Genomic DNA, 19,733 nt, shown 5'->3' on the forward strand with positions numbered 1-19,733 from the left:
GGTACCCAGATGCCAAGGCCAGCAGAGTTTTACTTTCCAGCCACATCAGCAGCTGGGTACATGGCGATGCATTTTGGTTGACCTCGTCTGAAATCTCCTGACCACAGTGACAGCTGTGAGGCTGCTCTGGCATGAGCTCAGTACAGCAGACTCCTCTCTAAGGCTGCATCTAATGTTCTGCTGTTTCCTGGTGTGCCCCACTACTCTAACCTTTCTTTACAAATTGATCCACCTTTCTACAGTGTTTTGGTTTTCACATGGAGGTGGGACTGGTTCCTATGAGTGCCAGGAGATGAGATGGGGAGACTTTGCTTTCTAAACGTTCCTGGCAGGTTCTTTACCCAGGAGATCCTATGTTTGCTCAGCTGTAATGTTTCTTCCTTGCCTTCAGCTTGCTGTGCAGGACAAACAAATGTGATTTATGCTCATGTCCTTAAGATGGCCCTCGTCTGTGACCCACACTAATACATTTAAAAGACAACTTAATCTCAATTAAGAGGGGAGTCAGGGACTTGGGTAAGAATAAATAATTCTCTGGTTGCAGGAGGAGGTTAGATGAACTCAACGGAGTGTCTGGGATCCTCGGTTCTAGGGAAGCATGGCACCTTCCTGGGACTGTGTGCATGCAAATCTAATTCATTCCCAGCTCTCTCCTTGACATCTAGTTACTCCTAACTAGAGAATTAACATGCTCCTCTAGATGTCTCCCAAAAATCATGTTTACAATGGCAGTTATGTAATGCAGAGTAACACAGTCCTTTTGTGAAAATCAGGTTCACTGTAACTCATGAGGTAGAGTGGGGTGGGAGGAGCACAGATCTTGGTTGAAGTCGAAGCAGAAGAGCCTGAGAATGAAACTTAAATGTATTGCCTCTTAGGCTGAGCAAACGTGTAATTAACAATAAGATACCAGGGTGGTTTCACAAGGCAGCTAATTGCATTTTCAAATGTCAGCTTGTCGGTTCTTATTTAGTTTCCATTCAATCTGGCCTTTGCCAGAGCACTGTCTGGTTTTAAACGGCATTTCCTCCTCCTTGTGCTGCTGCAGAGTCTTCTTGCTTGTTCTCAGAAAGCTCTGGTAGGACACCTCCATGCTGCTGGCTGTGCTTTATGATGTAGGCTTCTGTTTGCTGATGTCAGGGAGAGAGCTGGACAGCCAGGAGGGATTCCTCGGGTGGGAAGAAGATCGTGTCACTACTGCAACTTGTTGAATCTACAGCTGATGCATGGCTGAAACGTCTCTGCTCCACTGCTGGTCCTCTGGGTATCAACAGAGCCTTTTAAAACTACATCTGTGTAAGGTAAAAGGTGCCAGCATTATCTCTGCTGTGCTCACAGTTTCTGTTGGAGGAGATGCTGCAGCAGGTTGCTGTCATGGGATGGCATTTCACCTACGCTGACCAGCCTGTGTATCATAGGCAGAGATTAGCATCATCCTGGTGTTTGAGGCAGACAGCACAAATGTGGTGTCAGCTCCAGCCACCCGCCACGCAGTGAGCAGCAGTGTGTCACTTTCACTTAGCATAGCCTGGGACGGTGTCCTCACTGCTGACCAGCTCGTTGTGCCTGGCTCAGGCTGTGATAAGCAGGGAAATGGCACTAATGAACTTTTCAGTGTATAATCCCTGACGTGCTTAGGCAGGAGTGGTGTGACTTGTCTTAAGGGCTGCCTGTGGTAGCAGAGAGCATCACGGAGCTAATGCTATCCAGTTAGGGCTTGGATGCTGAGAAGTGCTTGGCACTGCTGTGTGTAGTCATGCTGCAGGTAAGCACTGCCCTCCCTGAGCTGCAGCTGGCAAAGATGCTCAATCAAAGGACCTCCTAGCAGAAAACCAAACTGGCTTCTGGAAACTCTAAAATGGCCTCTAAAATGAGCAGTGTCACTGGATGTTTGTCCCCTTTACCAGCCCCCTGGTTGTCCTTAGTGTGGGGGAAGGTTTGGCCTTCATGGCTGTGCAGAGCCACAGGATGCTTGGGCAAGCAGCACTGGTGCCACTCGGGGATTTGAGGTCCCATGTTGCCCCTTGTTCCCCTGCCCTGCCAGCATGAGGCCGTGTTTTCCCTCACGGCATGGTGAGGACGGGCTGGGTGCTGATTTCCAAGCAGGGTCCGTATTGCAAGGACTGTCCTGTGTTCTCTTCATATCAAGAAACCTTGAGGGCTTCTAAAAGGAAGCACTGGGTTAGCACGGAGTATTTATTCTTGTGGCTGCTGAATGCATGAAAATGCTGCCATTGCCTGCCTCAAGTCAACAGACGTCAAGCAATTTGCAGCAAATCCTGGTTCTCAGTCAGAAGGAGGTCTTGCAAAATGAAACAGAGCAGGAATGGGGTACGGTACACGCACAGCCACAAAGCTGCGTGCCAGCAAGCAGAAAGCTGCAGCTCTGCAGTGGAAGTGCAGTCTCTTGACTATTGTTCAGCAGAGTGGGGTCTGAGCTGAGCTGGCGACGCTCCCTGCTATTGATTCTGAGCAGATGTTGAGATGTGGGAAGGCAGATGGAGCCCCACGGCGCAATTACCTCCCACAATGGGGTGGGCAGCACTGAGCAGATGTCACACAGGGACGTGGTGGCGGCTCAGCTCTGGCCATGGGCTGCTGGGAGCCTTTGCTTGTGAGGTTTGTCTTTGGGATGAACACGGTTCTGGCCTCAGGTAAATGAATCTGGCGCCTGGGTAAAACCCGAATTGTCCTGGTGCTGAGAGGCGCTGCGCAGCTCGGAGCAATGTGTGCCACCGCCTTTCTATTTCTGAACTGCAGTCTGTGACAAATCCATAGGCATCTTCAGCATTGGGCTCTAGAGGGCAAAAGAAAGGCTTTTGGAATTCGGCTGCCATCAGCATGTGCTCGTACCTAATTATAGCCCAGTGCTGGCAGCTGTGGCTCCATCTTTCTACTGCCAGGCCGAGCAGCACAGACCCAAGCTCACTTGCTGTAAGAGCATGGGCTGTGTTCTGCTGCTCAGTGTCCTCAGCACTCCATGCAGATGTGTGCTGGGGCTGAGGCCCCATTCTGTGTGTTTTCTGGGGTGTAAGATACCCTTGGGTCTTGCTTTGCAGCTGGGGATGCTGGAGTGAAGGGCTGCACACTGATGCAGCCAGAGCTGGTGTGCAGTGAGTTTCTAAGCTGGAAAATATAATTGAAATGAGCACATAACTGCCTCTGGGACATTAGGAGTAGAGCAGCAGTGGTTCAAGAACAGGCTAGAGATGTATGAAGCTGTTAATTGGGACTTCTGGAGGGTTTTTAGAATGCAGCCTGAAGAGTTAATCAGGCAGACGAGAGACATCTTCCTCCTGGAGAGGAGCTGAAGGCGAATCACCTCCTCTCCTGTCTCACTTAGGGTTAAGATGAGATTCCTGGGGTCCTGCTCCTTCCTTATGCCTCATCTCTTTGGATAGTGGCAGTCTGAAAGGAGTCCTGTAAGGAGGGACAGCAGGAAAAGAATCCTGAGAAACAGCCTCAATACTAGAAAATAACCTGTGGTTTCCTTCAGGACAGAAGCAGAAGAGGTGCTCTGTTAGTTTATTCTGGTTAGAAACTTGGCTGGATTCTCACCAAGTCTGTGCTGGGAGGGGAGCTGAGGATTTTCCCTGCCCTTGGCTGCTGATTGCAGGCACCCACCCCATAAATGCAGAACCCATCTTCTTTCCAGCAGCTAATTATCCCTGAAATGCAACTGCTTCTAAAGGCCTCTTTGGGATACTGGGAGTGGGGGGAAGGAAGAACCAGCAGCAGCGATCTCTTCCTGCTCAGTACAAGCCTGTAAGCAATCAGTGGGATTTCAAGGATCATGAAAAAAGAGCATGGCTCATCTTCCCTGGGGAGCCTCTGCTTGTCCTCATTATTCCCCACCTCCCAGCCCTGCAGCTAGTGCTGTCCCCACCACCAAGCAATAGAGATATTGAGTTAATCCCTGGTGACTTCATTCATCTTTGAGCAGGGATTATTTCTGCTGGCAACCAGCCCTGACTCTGACCACCCGCTGCTGTGTCCCATGGCATGGCTGAGGCCAGCACCTTGTGCAGCCCACTGCTGCAATGTGCTCTCTTTCCAATCCAGCAGTAGCAACCATGATGGGAAATTAATACCCAAGATGCTGGCAGCATCTTGCTGTTGGATGGAGTAGGGATGCTTTGGTTCTCTGTGTGGAACTCCCTGATTTGTCCTATGGGAGCTGTGAAGCTCAGGATGGGGATGGTCAGCAGAGTGCTGGTGGTTTGCTCTAGGGTCAGGGAAGCATCATTAGGGGACGCCACAGGTCACTGCAGCCTCACAGCCCTCTGTTGTGTTTGGTTGCTTTGGGATCAGAATGGTTCAGCTGAGGATCTACATCAGGCATTTGTGTGGATTGAATTAATTCACTTTTTCATCTCAGTTCTTACCTATTCAGGGTTTACTCCATGAGATCAAGTTTTAATTTCACCAGAGAGAAGGAAAGCAATGCCTAGATGATGAGGAAAGCAGAGTAACAGGGCACATGGCTTACTGGGCATAGCACTGATGAGTTGATGGTCTGCCCAACCTTCATGATTCTATGAATCAAATGAGAAGAACGGGGCTCATGGTTTCAAGTCCACAGTCCTGCTCTTGCTGTCCCATTGCACTCGCCCCTTATCCTTCTCATTTCCAGCCCCTCCTCTCACTTTCTAAGGGTTGGAAATGTGCTTGGGATTGCTGGCTTGCCTCTGGGCCGTTGCCCAATCTGAATAATCTGGATCAGCAAGGCTGCCCATGTAATTATCTCAGCAGCTATGCTGGGTTAATGAGAAACGCGGTGGTGGAGTCGGGCTGAGATCCGTTCATGGTGGTTACGATGCCCTTTCATGGGGCAGAAAGGATTTGGGGCCTTATTTAGACTGAATTTCATCGGCTTGTTGTTAAATTAGCCGTCACAAATAACGCACTGATCAGCTTGCAGTTATTAGGGCTGTGATTGCTACTGAAGGGTAAGTTTTGCAGCGGTGTTTGGGAGGATTGTGTGCTCTTGTTCGTGGAGATAAGGATGTATCCATTGGCATTGCATCCAGCGAGCTTTAATAGCAGATTCTTGGGAGAGGGGAGCTGTGAAGCAATGTTTGCCTTGAAATATTGGGTTCTCAGGGCACCTTTGGGCTCCAGGAGGCAGAACTGAAGTGCTTCCTTATAAAGGAGCACTGCTGAAGCTCAACCCCCAGCTTAGGGACACTGCAGGACAGCCAGAGCCACAGACAGCGCTATCTATGCCCGTTTAATCAGGGAAATGGAAATGGCATTTAAATAAGATGGTAATGAAGTTGTGGATCAGATTGGTCAATTCCTCATTTGAAGATACAAAGGGGAGCTTTGTTTATTTCAGGGGTTTATCACTTCTGTTCTTGCCTGATTAGTCTTAATCTTCTGCTGCCCTTTGCTGGGAACCCCCCATCTCTATTCTCTGCAGAAGTCCATATGTAAGTTTGTGTACAACCCTCCAGGGAAATCAGGCCACCTATATATCATTTAGTGACTTCAGACAATTAACCTAACAAAGATTCCCCTCTCCCTGCCTCCTTCCCCCATCTGCTTCCTAATTACCAGTGGAACTGGGATGCAGGCTGTGCCCATTTCTTTAATTAAATCACCTCTCTGCAATGTTTGGTGCTCGCCTCTTTAAAGGCTGGGATTTGCTGCTGGGGGGAAACAGTAAAAAGCAGAATGGACCATGAAGGCAAAGGAGCCTGAAAAGTATATGAGGTGCAGATTTAGGGGCTGGAATGAAGAATTATTTCAATCTTTTTCTTACCTTGGATCACAGTGGTGGATGTGAACTCTGACCTGAGAGCTCAAAGCGTGTTTTCAGTGCTTTCCTCCCACAGCTGGCAGCAGCGTGGGCCAGGGAAGGAGCGTTTCTGGGAGGGGAGAGATCTCCCAGCTCCCCATTCAAAAAGGAATAATGCACACATCCCTGTGTGCTGGTACAGGCTGTCCTGCCCTCCCCTCCTTGGGTACGGCTGCACCCAACCACCCCCATCCCAGGGGAAAGCGTTTCTCCCTCAGCAGCCGGAGTCTGGCTGACAGAAAAGCACTGAGCTGCTGGAGGTGCTGTTAATTAATGCAGGGCAAGGCTGGTTCGGGCTGTATTGAAACCTGCTGGGAGGTAATTACCAGCTCGCTGGCTCTGAATGCCTTTGGTGCATGGCGATGCTGTGCGATTTGAGCTTGCAGCTGATGCTGTGCGCTGCATCTCAGGCTTGAGCATCGCAAGGACCAAAGAAACTGCCCAGCTGCGGTTCCAGTGATGCAGTAAGTGATTCAGCAGAAGGTGGGGAGCCAAGCAGCACTGCTCTATTTGCACTCCCATGCTCGGGTGTTGTAGTGCTGCTGTTTTGTGGTGTGTGGGATGGGTGCATTGCAGCCCGGTGGGTGTGATGGGGTGGTTTGGGGGTGGGATATTGAGCACATAGAGGCTCATGGATGCTGTGTGCTCAGGAGGAGTTTGCAAGAGCTTGGTTCTGCAACACGCTTTGTGCTTGCTTGTTCTACAGGGGGTTAAAAGCTCAGGGTGAGTTTTCATTGTTTTCCAGCCACAGCTGGTGGAAGGACAGAAAATCCTGTGCTGTGCATGGGAGTGTGTGCCCTCCTTCTTGGCTTCCCTTGTTTGGCCTTTGCACTTTTAGGCTTCATCTTGTCCTTTTGCAGTAACCATCATCTCAGCAGCATCCTTGTTTTTGGGCAGGGCTGTGGCTACAGAAGGGGGTTCTCTCCTGAAATCCCTCTGGTGCTGTGGGACTGGGAACAGCAGAGCTGAATCTGAGCAACCTGAGCATCGCTCAGATCAGTGCGTTGGGTGCTGAGGCTCCTTGGGACTCACCTCACCCTTCAGCATCCTCATTGCTTTGGTTTCCTCAGCTGCGAAATGAGGTGCTGCTGCTTGCAAGGGAGGGGGGAATAGTGCTGAAATAGTGGTGAAAATGCTTTGAAATCTCTGGATTGGAAGCTTCTGTCTGGTACCGGGGAGCTCTGCTCTCTGAGGATGTCACATAGCTCTCAGCAGGGCTGGAACAAAAGGAAACTGCATCTGGGAGCAGCAGCCGGTGGTGCTGACAGCCGGGATGTGGGGACAGGCCCTGGCTGGCACCGAGCCCCCTCCCTGCTGGTGTGGGGGAGGGGGTGGCTGGGGACAGAGTGGGCAGTGTCCTGCACTGCAGCTCCTGCCTTATTCATGGGGGAAATCCAACCAGAGCGAAGAGGGGAGAGTTGGGGTTGTTAACAACTGCTATTGTGCCTTCTGCTGCAGGGATGGGGTGGGGATTGCACAGCCCTGTGCCAGGCAGGACTGTTGGGGGGGGAGGGGGGATGAGGGAAGGATGCTCTGCAATGCCGGTGGGAATGGAAGGCATTGAGCTGGGAAACCGGTGGTGAGAGGTGGAGGAGCCTGAGAATTCGGGAGGGGCAAAGCAGGTCTGAATGTGGGAAGTGAAGGTAGGATGCTCTGCCCTGGGAGCAGATTGATGGAGATGGGATGGAGGTGATATTTTGGGAAAGCTTCCTGAGGAGGATTTTCTCCTCCTCGGGCTTTGCTGTAGGATGGGCTGGAAAGTCTGCCTGAGATTCCCCAGGGCACCAGGAGAATCACCTTGCAGCAGGGCAGGGCTGAGCTCTGTCCCCATCGTTTGGGGCTGTGCAGCACCTGACTGCCTCACTCACTGCCTGCTCTTACTGCCTGTTTTGTCGGCACTGGGATGCTGTAAGGACGAGTTAATCTGTTTCTCACATATATGATCACAGCAGCTTTTGACTTTCCCAATTTCCATCCGTTCCCAACTTACGCAGGGATGACGCGTGGCCCCAACCCCCCTTCATTGCTGCTTTTAGGGCCGGATGGCAGCAGCCCATCCCTCTGCTGGTGGGAACCAGAAGTACGTGCACCATTGGGTTCGATTAGGATGCTCCTCTTTTAGCACGGAGCTTTAGTGCAAGATCTGGAAGTGGGACAAAAGATTTAGTGCAAGATGCTGAAGTGGGACACTGGCTATTTGTGCTATTAAAAAGCCTCTTGCAGAAGGAGATGGTGGATCTGCAGTGCTTGGGTGCATCCCCAGGGCAGCCAAGTGTGTCCTGCTCCCTCACACAGTGCTGTGCTTTTGTTTGGGTCCGGGCTGTGCCCGAGTGTGAGGGATTTTGTTCCGTTGGCGGCCTCCTCAAACCCAGGGCACAGGCACTGAGCCCCAGGGTGATGGCAGGAGGCATGAAAGCAGTGGCAGGAGGCATTAAAGCAATGGGGGGTGGTATTAAAGCACCCTGCAGCCCCCGGGCACGAGTCAGGTTTGGAACTCCTTGGGGAGGTGATAAGTGTCCTTTTCCACTAACTGCACAGAGCGTTTTCATTACTATTTAATGGCAGGCTTTGTCTGCTTTGCTCAACCCCTCCTTGCTGGGGGCTGTTGGGCTCTGGAGGCCCCCAGAAGACATTCAGAGGAATGCAGAAGGCTTGCTGGTGACCTGGAAATCTGCCTCCCTGCTCGCCTTCAGCTGGACCTCAGCGCTGTGGTACATGAGGAGGATGCTGCACTTTGCTTCTCCCTTCCTGGCTCATCAATGCACCCTTTCCTCCCAGTGCTGTTCCAGTTGGTGACACAGCCCTCAGGGCAGGATGATTAGGGTGTAATAGCAGCCAGGTTGCTCCGGAGATGCTGTGTCGAGTTGTATGCATCAGCCTCACCTGTCTGTTGCTGTAATTTGATCTGATTTAAAATAAAAGCCTCTCAAAAGGTTGGCTGGGAAACCTATCCTAATAGCTTCGATAGCAACAGCAGTGTTCGCTGCTGGTTTGTTTTCAGTGTGTTCCATGAGGCATCTGCTAGGGATTGTCTTCATGGACCCACAGCCGCCTGCAGATCAGACCCCATGCATGTAGCTTGAGTCTGACACCTCCCTCCCTCCTGCTCACGAAGCATCTCAAATTGGGAATACAGGAACCAGAGTTTGGGGGGAAGCTCAGCTTTGCCACCTTTCATGTTTTTCCTTCCATCCCATAACTGTGCGCTGCAACCTCAGCAGTGAAAGGCAGCTCAGAATGACACCCCATGGCTCACACTGAGCCATCGGCAGCATGGGGTGGGAAGGACACAATGCACAGAGCTTTCCCATGGCCCTACAGCATGTCATTAGCAACTGGGATGGGGACAGGAGTGCGTAGGGGCTGATGTGAAGAGATGATTGCTCTGCTGGGACTCGAAGGATGGCAAATACATTTCCACGCCATCTCTCTCTGTAGGAAGAATTTGCATAAAAGTGTATAGGAAATAATTAGCATAAAGTGGCTGTTGGATGTGGGATGGGTTCCCAGGAGGGGATGGCTGCTGGCTCTGCCTGTTAGGGCAGAAGGAAGGGGAAAGTGGCTCCAATTCATAGGGCTGAGAACACTGGGAAGGCTGGTTGGGCCGTGGTGGGAATGGGAAGGAGACCCCTGGATTCCCGACCACCATATGAGCAGCAGAACTCAGTCCTTCCATTGGGACCAAATGCTCTTTCCTTTTCCTTTTTTACTTCTGAATGAATGGCCTTTTGCTGAGGGGAGCTGAGAGCAATGTCCTCTGCCTGGCTGCTCCAGACAATCCGATCTCATAACCTAAAAACAAAACAGAACATACATGAATGCCTCTATTCTATCAAACCCTATTTATGCACTAAGAAAAGAAGGTGCATGTTAAGATGTGCTGTGTCTAAATTGGGAGGGAGGAGCCTGTGGGGCTGTTGTAGCTCTCGCTAATTGCTCATGAATAATTTTTGAGGTGGGGACCACGCTCCCCTCCTTCCCACAGGCGTCTGCATGAGTGTGGGTTGCCATGGGCACACACTGGGATGCAAAGCGCTGCTCATGGAGAGATGGCAGCCCTGGACCTGCTGCTCTGATCCCTGTGTGCTGTGAGTGCCTTCAGTGCTGCTCCTGCATGGAAATCCCCATTTATTAAGGACTCTGAGCTCACATCTCTCATCTTTCTCAAGGTGTGAAGCTTTTGCTAGTGCAAAGTTGCGAGCTGAGGTGGCTGCTTGCGGCTCAGTGCTGCTGTATATGATGCTGTCCATCTGTTCGCTGAGATGCTCGCAGTGCAGCTCAATGAGGTGCTGAATCCACGCTGTGTTTATGCCCCCAGTTTTGCTCCTCGCTTTAAACTGACAGCAGTGGCAACCTTTGCATCCAGTCCCACGGCATCCTCCCAAATAGCAGCCTTCCCAAAGAAAGGATGCAAAGAATACAAAGGGTTACAGCTGCTGCAGGTTTGGGCTGGCTCCCGGAGCTCTGAGCGAAGGCTGGAAGGCAGACATTATGGGAATTGTATGCATGCCTGAGCGGGAGGGAGGCTCTGACTGCTTGGCATCCACTTGTCACATGGTGTGTGTTTGGATGCCAGATGACGGCTCCTGAGGTTGCTACCCAGAATAGATAGTTGCTTGTTCTTAAGCTAATTGCACCCATTCAGCCCTTCGCAAATAACAAAGTGCCAAACTTTCTCTGTTCTGAAAGATTCCTGGAAAATGCCTGGTGCTTTCCATTATGCTTTGCAAAGAATGTTGTTGGGTTTAAAAAAAAGCAATCCAGCAAAAATCAACAGCTGCTTGTAATTGCAAGATCATAAAAAAGAGCATTTCATGAGCAGCGGGGGGGGGGGAATAATAAAAACTGAGGCTGTGTTGAGCTGCATCCATGGGCTCTGCAATGACAGAGCAGGGTGATTTGTGGAGGTGCTGGGAAGTGTTGGCCAAGTGAGTGCAGGTTGGGATCAACCCAAAGAGCAGCTCTTTTGGGGCAGCCCTATTGCAAAAGCCCTGCTTGGAGCTGGAGGTCGTTCAACAGAGTCCCTTGGCACCTTCTGCTGGGAATGGTTTTGCTTCACCGTTTGGAAGCATTGAGCAGGGCTTGTCTGCAAGTGATGGTGAAAATCCTATCATCAAATCAAGAGGGTGGCTCTGGATGCAGCAGTGTGGTTCAATGGGATGTCAGGGTGCAGCTGGGGGATCTGGGATCAGCCTGAAGTGATCTGGTGGCTGCTCTCCCTTTGTTTGTGCTGGTTTTAAAGTAAAGCTGCTCATGCGATAACGGCGTTGCTTTGCAGTTTGGTTCATTAGGAGTGAAACCAGCAGCAAGACCAGGAGGCAAAACCCAGCGCTCTCATCCCTTCTTGTGGCTTGAGAACAATTGGAGCTGGCTTTTCCCCTCTGTTCTTTGAGGGGGTTTAATAAACGAGCTGTGGAATTGTCTCTGGGGAGAGATGGTTTCTTAATGTGGTTCTTTTATGCGTACGCTCGCGTTATCAAAGTCTGTAACAAACTCGTGAAGGGGGGAAATGCTGAGTGGGTTGGGCTGCTCTGTGCTGTTGGATCTCAGGGAGATGTGAGCACCCAACTTCATGGCAGCAGGGAAGAAGCCAGCATCAGCCCTCGTGTCCTGCAGGTGTTTGGACTGGTGCAGACATCATAGAATGCATTGAGGTTGGGGAAGACCTCTGAGGTCGACGAATCCAACCCCAACTCATCCCACCATTCCCACTGACCATGTCACAGAACCACAGGAACACCAAGGTTGGAAAAGACCTACAAGGTCACCAACCATCCACCTACCACCAATAGTTCTCACTAAACCACATCCCTCAATGCAAAATCCAAGCATTCCTTGAACACCTCCAGGGTTGGTGACTCCTCCACCTCCCTGGGCAGCCCTCAGTGTCCCTCAATGCCACATCTCCACACCTCCAGGGATCGTGTCTCCATCACCTCTCTGGACAGCCTGTGCCAAAGCATCACTGTTCTTACAGGGAAGGGATTTTTCCCTAATATCTAACCTGAACCTGTAAAATCAAAAGCAAGTGCGTAGCTTTCCTTTGGGTTCTATTCCAGTCTCAAAGTCAGTGCACAAAACAAGCTTACACAACTCCTTCAGTGCACAAATGGTCTGGCTTGGAAAGCCTCAGCTAAATTTGTGCCAGAGGAAAAGAGAAAGAAACTCTTTCCAAAACCATGATTTAAAAACAAAAACACAACCGAAAACATTTACTGTTTTCCATATCGCTTTAGCCAGCGTGGAACATGCTCTGCATTTCTAGATGGTGTTTTGTCCTGGGGGGAGTCAAACAAGGAGACTGGGAACGAGTTGTGAAAAACACGGCTGGGTTGTGAGCCGTGTCCAGGCCAGGGGAGCCAGAGCTGCCAACTGGATCACAGCCAGGATGGGGCCACCAGAATTGGGATGGGGACACTGCGCTGGGGTGGGGACATAGCATTGGGATGGGGATATGAGGATGGAAGCATAGGGACACAAGCACTACCTGTGCTGGTGATCTCCAGTGCTGCCCAACGTGGAGCTGTTGGAGGGGGTCCAGAGGAGCCACAAAGATGATCAGGGGGCTGCAGCACCTCCCCTATGGGGACAGGCTGAGGGAGCTGGGCTTGTTCAGCCTGGAGAAAAGAAGGCTGCGGGGTGACCTCATTGCAGCCTGCAGTACCTAAAGGGAGCCTACAAACAGGAGGGGAATCAACTCTTTGGAAAGGGGAGATAACAGCAGGACAAGGGGAAATGGTTTGAAGTTGAGGGAGGGATGATTCAGGTGGGATATCAGGGGGAAGCTCTTTGCTGTGAGAGTGGTGAGGTGATGGAACAGCTGCCCAGAGAGGCTGTGATGCCCCGTCCATCCCTGGAGGTGTTCAAGGTCAGGTTGGATGGAGCCCTGGGCAGCCTGGGCTGGTGTGAAATGTGGAGGTTGGTGGTCCTGCTTGTGGCAGGGGGTTGGAGCTTCGTGATCCTTGAGGTCCCTTCCAACCCTGGCCATTCTGTGATTCTGGTGGCTTCTCCTCTACTTGGGCAAAAAGGGCCATCAGGTGTTTGACTACAAAACCAGAGCCGTGTTTTTGTTCAAGCTTTGGCACATAGACCTCAGGAATCTTGCTGATTTAGCCCCTGGTTGCCAACCTCGCCTCCCTACCCCCTGTTGCTTGTCAGCTGCAGTGTGTTAATGGCTTTTCCACCGATGTTTTGCACTTAATGCTTGCAGCACTTCATCTCCATGGTGCAGAGCTTGGCTGGATGAATTCGAGATGAGACAGTTGAAGAGCTGCATATTTAAATTCCCCTTTGTTTTCTGCTTAAATACCACTATTTATCCAGTGAACTTTTCCCCCTGCTTGCAGCTCGTGTCAGTGAGAGGAGATCAGTGCTTGCTGGGATCTGCAGGACACGTGTTTCCTATCTCCAACCTGTGGGATGTTGGAAATGTTTTGCAGCCCAGAGAAGGGAGACGAGGCTGCTTGGCTCGTGCATCCCCTGTTGAAGCTGACCTGGCTCAATGCTGCCCACCATCTCAGCAGTGATCTTACACAGATCTCAACACAGTAATTAGTCTGGCAGCCGTGGTTTATTTTTTCTTCTATATCCATCAATTATTGCTGACACTTATGTTGTTCCAGTGTCTTTCCAGGGCACAAACCAGTTGATTTTTCTATCCATTTTCCAATGCTGTTGATTGGGTATGGATATCACCTGCTATTGGTGACACTAAGCACCAACCTCATCCTTCTGTATGCATAACCTTTCAGTGATTTCTGGCACAGGAAACAAGTAATCTGCATCCTGTACTCAGTCCTGAAGGTTAAAAGCAGCTTTTGTGCCAACTTCATTCTGTAGAAGCCAAGTGCTTCTACCAATTAACTTGTTACAGTTTTGAAGGGGTCTCAAAAAGAAGAAAAGGCAGATGGAGTGACTGTGCTGGCAATATTCACAACTGCCATGCTGAGGGTGAGAATTTCATAGGGAGGAATGCAAAAACGTGCTAGGAAATGTGCAAAGGCAGCACTGCTGAGAAACGCTGGGTGGTGTTTCCCTGTGAGCCCCGAGCAAAGGCTGCTTCTTGGGGGTAATGAATAAAGTGTGAATTTGATGCTGTAACGGGTGATGCCGTGCTGTCTGTCGTTGAAGGCTGTCAGAGCTTTAGGGCTGGGGACAGATGGTGGGAATGAGGCCAGCACAGTGTTGTGGGTGGGTGGGAGGTGTGTAGACCACCGACTCCACCTCACCAGCTGTTGCTATGGGGGGAAAAAGTACCTAAAATATTATCATGAAGGAGGAAGGAGTGAAGGAACTTGCAGGAAATGGGCATCCCAAGTGGGATCTGCAATGGGCCAAGAGGTTTTATTGGAAGTGCCCACCCGAAACCCAGCCTAGTTAGGGGATTTTCCTTGAGATAATGGGCTGAAAAGGTGGACTTCTGATATTCAGTTTGCCCTTCTTGGAAAATCATTACAAGACACTTCACCTTTTTCTGTTCTATTCTATAGGCGTAACTTTCGTGGAGGGTTTATAAAGCCATGGCAGGCAGGTGATGGAGCTCAGGTTCCCTGCCAAGAGCTCAGTTCCATCTCAATAGTGGCTGAGGGAGCACAGAGGAGAGCTAAAGATTCCCCTCCTGTGATTCCCTACCTGTAATCAGGATCCACACGTGCACAGGGCAAGGAAAACTGCTTACCCAGCAAAAGAAATTGCAGTGCTCCTGAGAGAGGCAGACTTGGCCTTTCAAGCAGCCTTCCAGATAACTTTATTTGTGTGTTTATGTAATATTTTAGAGAATTGCTGGGTCTTTTTGGGTCCCCTCTCCTTTTTTCCCCAAACTGTTCTGTGTTGTAGTGCTGTCTAAAGGCTGTACATCAGAGAGCTCAGGGATGAAATGTCAGATTTGTTGCTGCTTTGCTCTGTCACCACTGTTGAAGAGCCTGGGGTTTGAAATTAAATGTCAAAGGCGCTTTGCAGAACATGGAAACCAGATGTGCTCCTTTCCCACGTGTCTGGGAAAGACAGAGCAGCTTCATTACCTACACTGACTCTTTTAGGGGAGATTTATGTTGAGAATGGAGCTGAGACCCAGTGCAATGGTCCCAGTGAGTTGTGCTCTGTGCAGCTTGTGTCTCTGGACCCGCCTGGGCGATGGATGGATGGATGGATGGATGGATGGATGGATGGATGGATGGATGGATGGCCCACACACCATGGCTGACTGTAAGGTGATGCCACAGCTTGAGGGCCCTCAGCTGAGCTGGTGCCTGTAAATACAGCTCACTTACAGGATTAATCACCAGCAGGTGTGTTCCCATCTTGTTGGTGACACCTGCGTGTGATCCAGTTACAGACCTCGCAGATGGAGACAGGAGATACATGTGGAGGTGGCTTGGATGAGAAGACTGCTCCTAAGGCTGGTGATTCCAGTGCTGTTGGGGACTTGTAGGTTAGCTGTCCTGAGCTGAAGGGAGCATGGGGATGGTGTCCTGCATATTAGGAACAAAATTGTGCCTTTCCTGAGTGGTTCACTGTGACTGGCCTGGTGATGCTCTAAGGACAGCAGAAGGAACCATCTCAGGATCAGAGAGCAGGGAAGGGATAGAAACTTTCTGCTCAGGATATGGGAGCCTCTGAAGGAATAATGTTGGAGTTGCCCAGGAAATGCAAGTCTTTCATAGCAGAAGAACAGCTACTAATTTAGTAATAAGTCATAGGCTTGAAAAGGTTTTCTTCCTTGAGTGCAGATAGATACCATACCAACAAGATGCTTTGACTGAAATTAAAGCTGTAGTGCTCAAGTCCTTCTCCACCTTTGAATGCTGTATTTTCCAGCAGGGAATGGGCAGCACTGAGTAAAGCCCTGTTTGAGTGCATCCTGAGCTGCAGCCATTGCTGCAAACAGGTCCCAAGCCTGCAGGGCTCGAGGGCTGAATGTGAATCTTTCTGTGGTTTAGGGCTGAAAGCTACACTGGGTACATCTGCTTTCCCCCCCTGGAATTCAGGGTTTGCCTGTGCTGATGTGGGGTCTCTGGATTGGGGCTGGAGGGGAATGGAAGGGTTGATATCTTCTTCCCAGGCTCTTCAGTCATCCCAAGTGCCCAGGACCTATGAGAGGTAACATGAGATGCAAACACCAATTCTCCAATTCATTTAGCCACTAAAGTGGTTTCCTGATGTAGAAGCAGTCAGGGGTTTTTAACCCCTGGGCATCAGCACGCGGCCGATCATCGTGCTTTGCTTCATTAACCTTTTTCTTCTGTGCAAAGAGAGAACCCTTCTTGTGGTGTCAGGGCGTGCATGTTTGTGCCAAATTGCATCATGTCACTGGCTGCTGCCATGCGGCAGAGCAGGACAGCTTAACCTGAGCGACACTGCATGGGGGCAGCTACCGTGGCACATCCTGGGATGGCTGTATTTATTCCTCAAGGGATGCTGTGGGCTCGGGGAAATCCCTTAGCATGGTCAAGTCTGAGCTGATGGGGGCCTGAGGGTCCCTTATCCACCTGTGTGACCAAACACAGGCTTGAGCACGTGATGCAGACCCCCCAGATCCCTGTGCTTCTGGATACTGGGCAGACTTATGTGAGCCAGAAGGGAATAGGCAGATTTTCCCAAGTGCTTGCTATTTATAGCTATTGCTGGGTGATTAGCAGTTGGCTAATCGCTCGGGGACAGATGCTGTCATCCCTTGGATGGGTGGCCAAGGGACACAGCGGGGTAGATGTTAATGGTGTGTCCCCTGTTGCTCTGCCATGCGTCTCCTGAGCAGCGTGGGATGGAGAGCCCTGGAAAGGAGCTTTGCTGTGCGTGGGGAGGATCAGAGCTCATTGGTCTCTTGGGGACATGGTTAGTGGGCATGGTGGTGATGGGTTGACAGTTGGACTTGATCTCAGGGGTCTTTTCCAACCTCGGTGAAGGTTCTTTCCTGAAGCTTGCAGGGAGGTTGGCATTGCCATTGGTTGGGTTTGCACATGGAGCTGCTCCACTGGGACATAACACCCCAGCCTGGCTCCCACAGGCACCAACACAAGGTTTGGTGCTCGGAGCCTCTGCCTTTTTGTCTCAGTTGCCCCATCTTCCCCACCCATCCCCACAGGCTGGCAGCTCAAGGCTCAGCCCATGCAACAGCGATGCCCTGGAGCACCTTTGCTTTCTACTAAGGGCAGCTCCTCAGAGCTCTCTATTCCTGCTAGAGACAGGAGCACCTGCTACCCCACACCACCCTCGTGGTGCTGGCAAAGGCCTCATCATCATCATCTGCAAACAGCTTCGCACCTTCACGTTTGTTCTCCACTCTCGATGACCACTTTGTAAAGGTTAAACACCATTTTCTGATTAAATTCAGTGCTCCGGTGTTACAGGCTTATTTCCCACCCGCACCATATCTCATGCATGACCTTGGGGTAACACTTAACCTCCCTGGACTCGAGCCACTCTCTGTAATAGAACTACAGTATTTTCTTACATTACCAAAAGGACAGGATGATAAATTAATTCACACTTATGTAGCGCTGAGATACGGGTCGTGATAGATAAAGAACATCTCCCTGGAGTCATCCATGCTTTCAGCAGCCCTATATGAGAATGAATTACCTTCTGAATTGTCTATGCAATGCCATGTTTGCTTCCACAGGGTCCTGAGGGTACCTGGCAGGTTGCAGGGTGGATTTTGCCACCTGGGACAAAGGCTCTAAACAATGGGAGATGGGGGATTTACAGCCTGGAAGGCAGCAACCTGGAAACCCACCCAATATACGGTAGGGGGAACGAAGCAGGAGCAGGTCCTGGGAAAATGGGTTCTTCAGTCGCTGCTGGGGAATCACATGCATGTATTCCCCCTAAATCAATGTTTTTCATTATCTGAAATGAAAAGAGCTTTCATTTGTGGAAATGTTGCTCTGTGCTATTCAATCAGTTTTAATTAAGCGACTGAGATGCGTTAAATTGTGCTGGAGGAATCTTCTTGGGAACACTGGCTGCTCGAGTTTTACTGCTCCTCTTACAACCATAAATAGGGATAAATGCCTAATTGCTACTGAGAGTGTTCTGCTGGACCTAATGAGCTGATCACAAACAATCCTTCATTGTGGAATAATTTAATTGGATTTGACTCCAGCCAGAGATCCCTGTGCCTCACAGTGCTGGGCTGGGGGTCGGCAGGGAAGGAATTGGTTTCCATTGCTGCTCAGAAGGGTCCCATCTCATTATCCCTTGCCCTTCCATGTGGTTGTTTGTACCCAGGGGGAATTCCCCAGCTCTGCCTTTCTCCAGAGGAGAGCAAAGCACAGCAGTGCAGTGAGGCTGGGACTCCTGGAGTGGGGAAGGCTGTGGGGATGTGGCTTGGGAATGCCTCCCACAGCCAGGGCTTGGCCAGAGCAGGGTCAGACTGCCATCGCAGAGCCCTCGAGTGAATCTGTTCTGTGATGGGATCATCGCCCTCACATCTTCACTGAGAATTTTGAGTGGTTTATGAATGAAGTGCTTGGTTATGCTGTGTGTTTTAATTATGGATGTATGAGCGTTGTCTTTCCATCAGCAGAAACTTGAGAGCGTGAAGCTCTCTGCAGAACACACAGGGAAATGAGCAGCGATGGCACCTGGGCAGGTTTGGTTTCAGCAGCACCCAACTTCCCAGCACAGCTAGTGGGAATGCAGGCAAATTGCAGCCACCTGGTGGGGAATTGCCCCTGCTGATGGGGGACAGCAGAGCTCCACAGAGCCACGCTGATCTCTGCTGGGCTGCATTAGCACCCGACACCCCAATTCTCTGCACCTCCTCTTGAATCCGTGCAACCCTTGGGCAGTTGCTTAACTGCTGTGCTGTTATTCCAGATTTGGTTTGTTTTGCTATGGAAAGCACGACTCCTCTCTAAGCCTTCAGCTCCCATCCTGGTCCAGCAGAGTTGGCTGCTGCTATTTGCTCCCACCAGCTGTGTTCTCAGCCCTGGAATGAATTGCCCCATCAATTTATTCACCATCCGCAGGAGCGCGTCAAATTTTTGCCTTCTTGCTTTGAACCCTTTCCCTCTGCCTGCAAAGAGGAACAACCTTCAGTTTCACAGGCCCTGCCCTGGGGTTCTTTATCCTTTTCCTCAGTGAAAGGTGTTCACACAACATCTGAAGGAGGTCTGGAGCAAGATCAGGGATGCATTTCCCAACCCAGACTAACAGCTTGAGAGCAGGACAGCAGGGAAATGCAAAGCAGCAAATTGAAGAGCCCTTCTGAACCATGAAGGAGTATTGGGGTAAAAAGCATCTGAGTCCATCCTGCTGCTGCCTTGCCTGTAGCTAGAGGAAAGCAAAGCTGGGACCTGGATTTGCCCATCCTCTTCTACAGCAGCATCAGTGGATGAGAGCTGTGTTCCAACTCGGGTATCTCCCATTGTCAGACACTCTCAGGAACATCCCCAGACACCCATTGCTATGGGCCCCATCCCTCTGTGCTGGGACAGTTCCCCTACTGCCCACATTCCCAACAGTGCAGGCTCTGTTCTGCAGCTCCCAACCCCAGCAGCCCACCTACACACATGGGCACGGTGACAAATTTTGTGCTGCTGCACCCACAGCTGCCCTGGAAAGAGCCTGGCTGTTGCTCCCCTAAAGGCAGGGGATGATCTTTGGGCGTGCTTTGTTGTGAGTTTTGTTATTTGTTCGTGTTTCTTTGGATTAGCAGTGCTGACAATGCTCTGCGTGGATGCAAGGTCACACGTGCCATACAGGCTGCCCTCCCTGAGCCATTCTCACGTGGTCCCTGCTTTGCTCCCACGCTGCTCTTCCCTCTTCCTTTGGTCTAGATCAGCTGAGTCCCCATGGCTCCCATCCCCTCAGTGCAGCACTGCTGCAAATCTCCCTTCTGATTCACACAGCCCTTGTTTTTCCAGTCCAAGCACACGTGGCGATGGCTGGGATGTGTCCATCAGTTGGATGCACAGCTGCCTGCTTTGTATAC

At 50.7% G+C, this 19,733-nt stretch overlaps 1 protein-coding gene across 18 annotated transcripts in view; it reads left to right on the plus strand.

Moving 5' to 3' along the window:
• The window catches only part of NFASC (neurofascin), a 77,695-nt gene that overhangs the window by 8,059 nt on the left and 49,903 nt on the right, over window positions 1–19,733 (plus strand). Inside the window, exon 1 of one of the 18 annotated variants that reach the window (XM_048926451.1) lies at window positions 7,345–7,443. The exons of the other annotated variants lie outside the window; for them this stretch is intronic. The gene's annotated coding sequence lies outside the window, so the exon portion shown is untranslated. Of the gene's footprint in view, window positions 1–7,344; window positions 7,444–19,733 lie in introns of those variants that run through there. 18 annotated transcript variants of the gene reach the window in all.

This window comes from Lagopus muta, chromosome 24 (assembly GCF_023343835.1).
Source record: "Lagopus muta isolate bLagMut1 chromosome 24, bLagMut1 primary, whole genome shotgun sequence".
Taxonomy (NCBI): domain Eukaryota; kingdom Metazoa; phylum Chordata; class Aves; order Galliformes; family Phasianidae; genus Lagopus; species Lagopus muta.